Source organism: Zingiber officinale, unplaced genomic scaffold (assembly GCF_018446385.1).
Source record: "Zingiber officinale cultivar Zhangliang unplaced genomic scaffold, Zo_v1.1 ctg127, whole genome shotgun sequence".
In the NCBI taxonomy this organism is placed as follows: domain Eukaryota; kingdom Viridiplantae; phylum Streptophyta; class Magnoliopsida; order Zingiberales; family Zingiberaceae; genus Zingiber; species Zingiber officinale.
Window position 1 is genome coordinate 391,029 of NW_024589823.1, and position 5,972 is coordinate 397,000.

General features: G+C 37.2%; 1 long non-coding RNA gene across 1 annotated transcript; it reads left to right on the forward strand.

Annotated features, from left to right (window-relative positions):
- The first annotated feature begins 4,461 nt into the window (after positions 1–4,461).
- LOC122035969 lies at positions 4,462–5,495 on the forward strand. The gene is made up of 3 exons (XR_006127295.1): positions 4,462–4,969; positions 5,053–5,097; positions 5,173–5,495. It is a non-coding gene; the product is annotated as an uncharacterized LOC122035969 (long non-coding RNA).
- Positions 5,496–5,972: the final 477 nt, after the last annotated feature.

Here is a 5,972-nt window from a genome sequence, read left to right on the forward strand (position 1 = left end):
TAGGCAAGAGGTGTCCACCCCAATAATGCAGATATCAGATCCAAGGCAAGAGGTGCCGGTCCCATTGCATGCACCAATGTCATTGATACTAAATCCGATCCGAGAGTGACATGAGTACTCTTTTAGTATAAATATCATTATAATTAATATTTTAGAAAATATATTTTTTAGAATTTTTTTATGTACACTTTTGCTGAGAAATGATTTCGTCTGGGGATAGTACTTATATTATTTTCTGCCGGTTTGACTCTGTCTATTAAATCAGTAGCGTTTCCTGACTCATATCTTGGGGTATTTGGTAATGTCATATACATTAGGTTAACTTTACTGCAGTTTTACTTCTTGTAAAATTAAGCACTTTACTTCATCTAGGATTAAACTACTTAGACAATTTTTTTTACTGTTGTTTTATTTCAGTACTACACTCATGTTTTCTACTTAGTACTACTTACCTATTTATCTCGGGTGATGGGTGATTGATATATTAGTATCATATTAATGTTATGAATTCTTATTATCCTACTTAGTAATATTTTATTTATTTATTTATTTTAAGTATGTATATATATGATTATAATATATAGATTATAATCATGTATTAAAAAAAAAATATTCTTAATAATTATTTTTACTTTATAATTTAAATTTGGTAGAATAGTTAGTTATTTGCAATATTTTATATTTATTAATTAAGTAAATTGTCAAATATATCAATTGAATTTTTTTTTTTGAAGAATAAAATATGACATGTAAGATAATAAAATCATTACTAATATTTATTTTATAATAAATATTTTGCTAAAAAAATATTTCTTATAATAATTCAATAACACTTTTCTATTATCATCATCGCCAGTAAAACTAATTTTAGTGATCAAAATTTCAATCACTAATTGCATTTAGTGACCGATTAACTATCGAAATTTTAATGTCATCGCTAAATGTAATGATGAAATTTTATTTTCATTGCTAAATGTAACGATGGAATTTTAATTCTGTTGCTCATTTCTTAACTTGTAAAATGAGATGTCAATGTAGTTCTTTAAAATAGATTCATCCTTTCCAACAATAGTTAGTCCGTCTATTTCCCAGGATATAATGACAGACTATAATCACCGTCAAGCACAGATTGATGTTGTGACCTAAAATTATATCCGAACACTATCATGAGTAAACTGTCGAGCGAAAAATGTACGACGGAGAGAAAAATTGAATGAATGAAGGTGGAGTAATTTGCTTTTGCTTCTCTTAGTGTGTCTTTTTATCTGTGGTTGATTTGTTTGGTTGATTCATTTGGGTAAATTTTATCATGATTGATCTTGTATTTGACGCATTCAGATTATGTTTGTACATAAGTCAACTTTAACCCAGTACAATTCATACCCTGAATTTATGCCCCCTAAGTAGAGAGAGTTTTTTCTAATGCCTATGTTCATACCATCCATGCTTATACACTGTAAAACAACTTTTCAAGTCAAAACTTCACTACATTTTCATTCACAATGGATTTTTTTTTCATCCACCTCTTCTCGTTTTTTATTCAAGTTTTCAACAAATGCACTTTTGTCATGAAAACATTATTGCAGTAGAATACACTAATCTGAATTGTATAAGTGATATAAGAAATAAAATTACATTTGAGATGTAATACCTGTGAATATAAATTTTTATTTCGACAATTTAATTTTGATTAATATAATACATGATTTTCACTCTTTATACATGTGCCAAGTAGAAAGTCCTATTTTTAATTATCTGCTAAAAAGCTTACTTTCAAAACTCAAACCCAACACATAAAAAATAAAAAGAAAGAATATAAATAAAAATTTATAAAAATAGGAAATGTAAAATATATGAAAATAAAAAAATTTTCATATACAAGAGTTAAATATTAATATTTCGTCTGTAGTAAGTACCATTAAATTTTAGCGTTTTTTGAGAAGAGATACAAAACCAATATTTTCCTCCTCCCAACCGAAACTGCAACTATCAAAAGGAATTGTAATATATAAGTAAATCTTTTTATTCAAATAATTTTTTGGAATTATTATTTTTTCTAAGTCAGTACACCATCAGAAGATCGAGGCGTCATCAATTGGGAACAATAAAAATCAGTTCAAGAGATCCGAAGTTTTTTGAGATTGGCTAGATATTACAGACGGTTCGTCGAGGGTTTCTCCTGGATTACTATGCCGCTGACACGCTTGACCAGGAAATGCGTGAAGTTCACTCGGACAGAAGACTGCGAGGCCAGCTTTCAGGAGCTGAAGCGGAGACTAGTGTCGGCACTAATTTTGATTTTGCCTTATGGAGAGGACGACTTCATACTATACACCGACGCTTCTTTACAGGGTTTGGGTGCTGTGTCGATGCAGCATGACAGGGTAGTCTCCTATGCTTCTCGTTGGTTGAAGGTGCATGAGAAAAACTACCCAGTACATGATTTGGAGTTGACCGTCATTATATTTGCTTTAAAGATTTGGCGATATCACCTTTATGATATTGCTTTTGAGATTCTCACTGATCATAAGAGTCTCAAATACCTTTTCACTCAGAAGGAACTTAATCTTCGACAGAGAAGATTGATGGAGTTCATGAAGGATTACGACTGTACTATTAGTTATCACCCGGGGAAAGTTAATGTGGTTGCCGATGCACTTAGCAGGAAGTCCAGAGGGACTTTGGCTTGCCATCGAGTTGTGGTCACGGACTCGATTCAGGATTTCTCTGAGTTAGGCCTTGAGGAGCAGGGACGGATAGAGCTGGGTATTCTGGTTACCATGGTTACTCAGTCGTAGATCACGACAAGGATCCGAGAGGCCCAGGCCGGTGATCAACACTTACTGTCCATTGGCAGTCAGATAGCTTCCGGGCAGCAGACAGAGTTCACCCGAGATGACACGAGTATTATATAATTCCGAGGTCGATTATGCGTACCTACATCTCACCCGGTCAGGGAAGAGTTACTTCAGGAGGCTTATCGCTCTCGATTTTTTATACACACAGGCGGGACCTGCATGTATCGAGATTTGAGGCGTTCCTATTAATGGAACGACATGAAGAAAGACATCGCGAAGTTTGTAGCTAGATGTTTTGTCTGTCAGCAGGTGAAGGCTGAGCACCAAAGACCTGCCGGATTACTTCAAAGGATTCCGATTCCAGAGTGGAAATGAGAGCCCATCACAATGGATTTTGTGGTGGGATTGCCTAGGACACGACGAGGCCATGACGCGATTTGGGTAATCGTTGATCGATTAACTAAATCCGCACACTTCCTAGCAATTTGAAAGATCGACTCTCTGGACCAATTGGCAGAGTTTATTATAGAGAGGTCATCAGATTACATAGTGTTCCTATGAGTATTATATCAGATAGAGACCAACAGTTCACGTCCTGGTTTTAGCAGAGTCTGCAACAGGCCTTAGACACACAACTCCATTTTAGTACAGTCTTCCATCCGTAGACAGATGGGCAGTCAGAGCGGACCATTCAGAGTCTAGAGGACTTGCTAAGGTTTTGTGTTATGAATTTTGGAGGCAGTTGGGAGGATCACTTGCCATTGGTAGAGTTCGCCTACAACAACAGCTATCATTCGACTATCCAGATGACACCTTTTGAAGCGTTGTATGGTAGGCTTTGTCGGATACTCATCCTCTGGTAGGAGGTTGGGGAGATCTAGCTATTAGGACCTCATAGAGCTCAGCAAGAGGCAGAGTTTGTCCGTACTATTAGACGGAGGATGTCAGAGGCGCAGGATTGTCAAAAGTGTTATGCTGATTGGAGACGTAGACTCCTAGAGTTCTCCACTGGCGACCATGTATTCTTGAGAGTCTCATCTATGAAAGGGGTGAAGAGATTTGGCCTCCGAGGTAAGCTAGCTCCACGATATATTGGGCCTTTCCAGATCTTGGAGAGGATTGGAGCAGTAACTTATCGTCTGGTGCTATCACCGGCTCTAGCAGGCGTTCATGATGTATTCCATGTATCGATGCTGAGGAGATATGTAGCCGACCCAACAGATGTACTGTCAGATATACCAGTTCCCATTCAACCTGACATTACTTACGAGGAGGTTCCGATACGGATTCTGGACCACAAGGAGAGTCAGTTGTGGAACAAGACTATCCGACTGGTCAAAGTCGGATACTATTTATACTATTTATCTATTGCTATTACTTGCTGATGGTAAATAACTAAATTTGTGCATCAAATTTTTATTAGTGGGGGAAAATATAAAATAAGGCAACAAATATTAATTAAATAATAAGGTTAAATAGAGGAATAACTTTAATGGATTTTTTTAGAATTTTTAGAAATTTTCTAGAAATTTTTTGGAGACCGTATGGTATAGATTATAGGGATAAATATTAGATCACGGAAAAGGCTATTTACACTATCCCATTTAAGTGAGGAGAAGTTGGATTTTTTTCCTTTTGTTTTTCCATTTCTTTTTCAATATGTTTCTTTTTTTTTTACCCGTCGTCACCCTACTTCTCCACGCCGCACCATCTCCCCTCTTCTTCTTCCTCTCCTCTCCAACTCGACGGCCACCCGATCATCTTCCCTAACTCGTCGCCACCTCGCGACGCCTCGCCTTCTCCCCGCATACAAGACTCCTCGGCCAAGGAAGCCTCAAGCCGATCCCTCCCATTCTTCTCCTCCTCTGCCCCATCGTTCCTTACCGCGAAAATCCCCAAATCGCACCGAGCAGCATCGTCGCCACTCCGATCCAAAGTCGTGCCCTAACTTGATCCACCGCCACTCGACCCGTGCTCTACTCCCTGAGTGTCGGCGCCACTCGACCGTCGGCCAACAGCCTTGAACCGGCCAAGAGAAGGAGATCCGAGCCCTAGCTGACAGTCCATCATCGGCGATCTTCTTCCTCCCTTGTCATAGTCGGAGCAGAGCTGCCTTCCCTCTGCCCTAGCGTAGCGTCGGCAGCCTGATCCCTTTCCACCTCCGACAAAGGGTAAGCTGCTAGCACAGATTTGGGATCTGGCCACTGGATTCTGGCAGTAATCTCTCTTAGGGCTAACTACTTCGTTTTGGCAGCAAGTTGTCTTTGCTGTGGAACACCAGCTGAGGCTTCAGATTTGGGTAAGCTTGTAGTGTTTGGGGGTTTTAATTTAATTCTAGTAAGGAGTGGTTGTGCTAACCGGGAGTTGTTTGCAGTAACTTCATAGCAACACCAGTTTGCTCCGGCCATGTTTTTCCGACAGCAAGCACATCCGGCAGTGACTCAACAATTGGGCATTCAGGTTTGAGTGATATTCCATGTGTTGAGTTTCAGCAAATTGCTGCTTATTGGTAAGACTTGACTTATTTCGAGTAGAGTTTATGGATGAATAGGTGTTCTGGGTAGCTGTTGGCATAGGCTTATAAGGCTGTAAGTTTTATATTTCGGCTATATCTTAACGTAAGAATGTTGTACAGTGAAGTAAAGAAAGAATTGTTACTAGATTTGGTTTGGGCTTAGATTTAAATCCAATGGAATAATGGACCCATTAGGGTTAAGAAAACTAATCCTAATTGACCAAAAGATTAAATTTAGATAGGATGAATGTTCATGTTGATTAGGATTTTTCCTAATTAAGTTTGAGCATTTTCTTTAGTTACTTAATTTATTTGAATTTAGTTAAATAAAACTATATATGTACGATTTATTATAATACTCTAATTTGTAACGAGTTGTCTTATTTGAGATTATTTTTAGCACGTGCGATATTAGAAACGAGTACCTTAATTTATCTCTTTGATATATTATATTATATATAAAATAGATTATAATCTTTAATAATAATTATATTTATCATTATTTAGATATATCACTACATGATTTCTGTGACATGCAATTTTAAAACTCTAACAAATAAAATATATAAACTAATTAATGGGAAGATGTAGTATTGACTATTTTAAGTACAGCGCAGCCACGTGTTATGCCCGGTCAAACAACTCAGTTACGTCACACT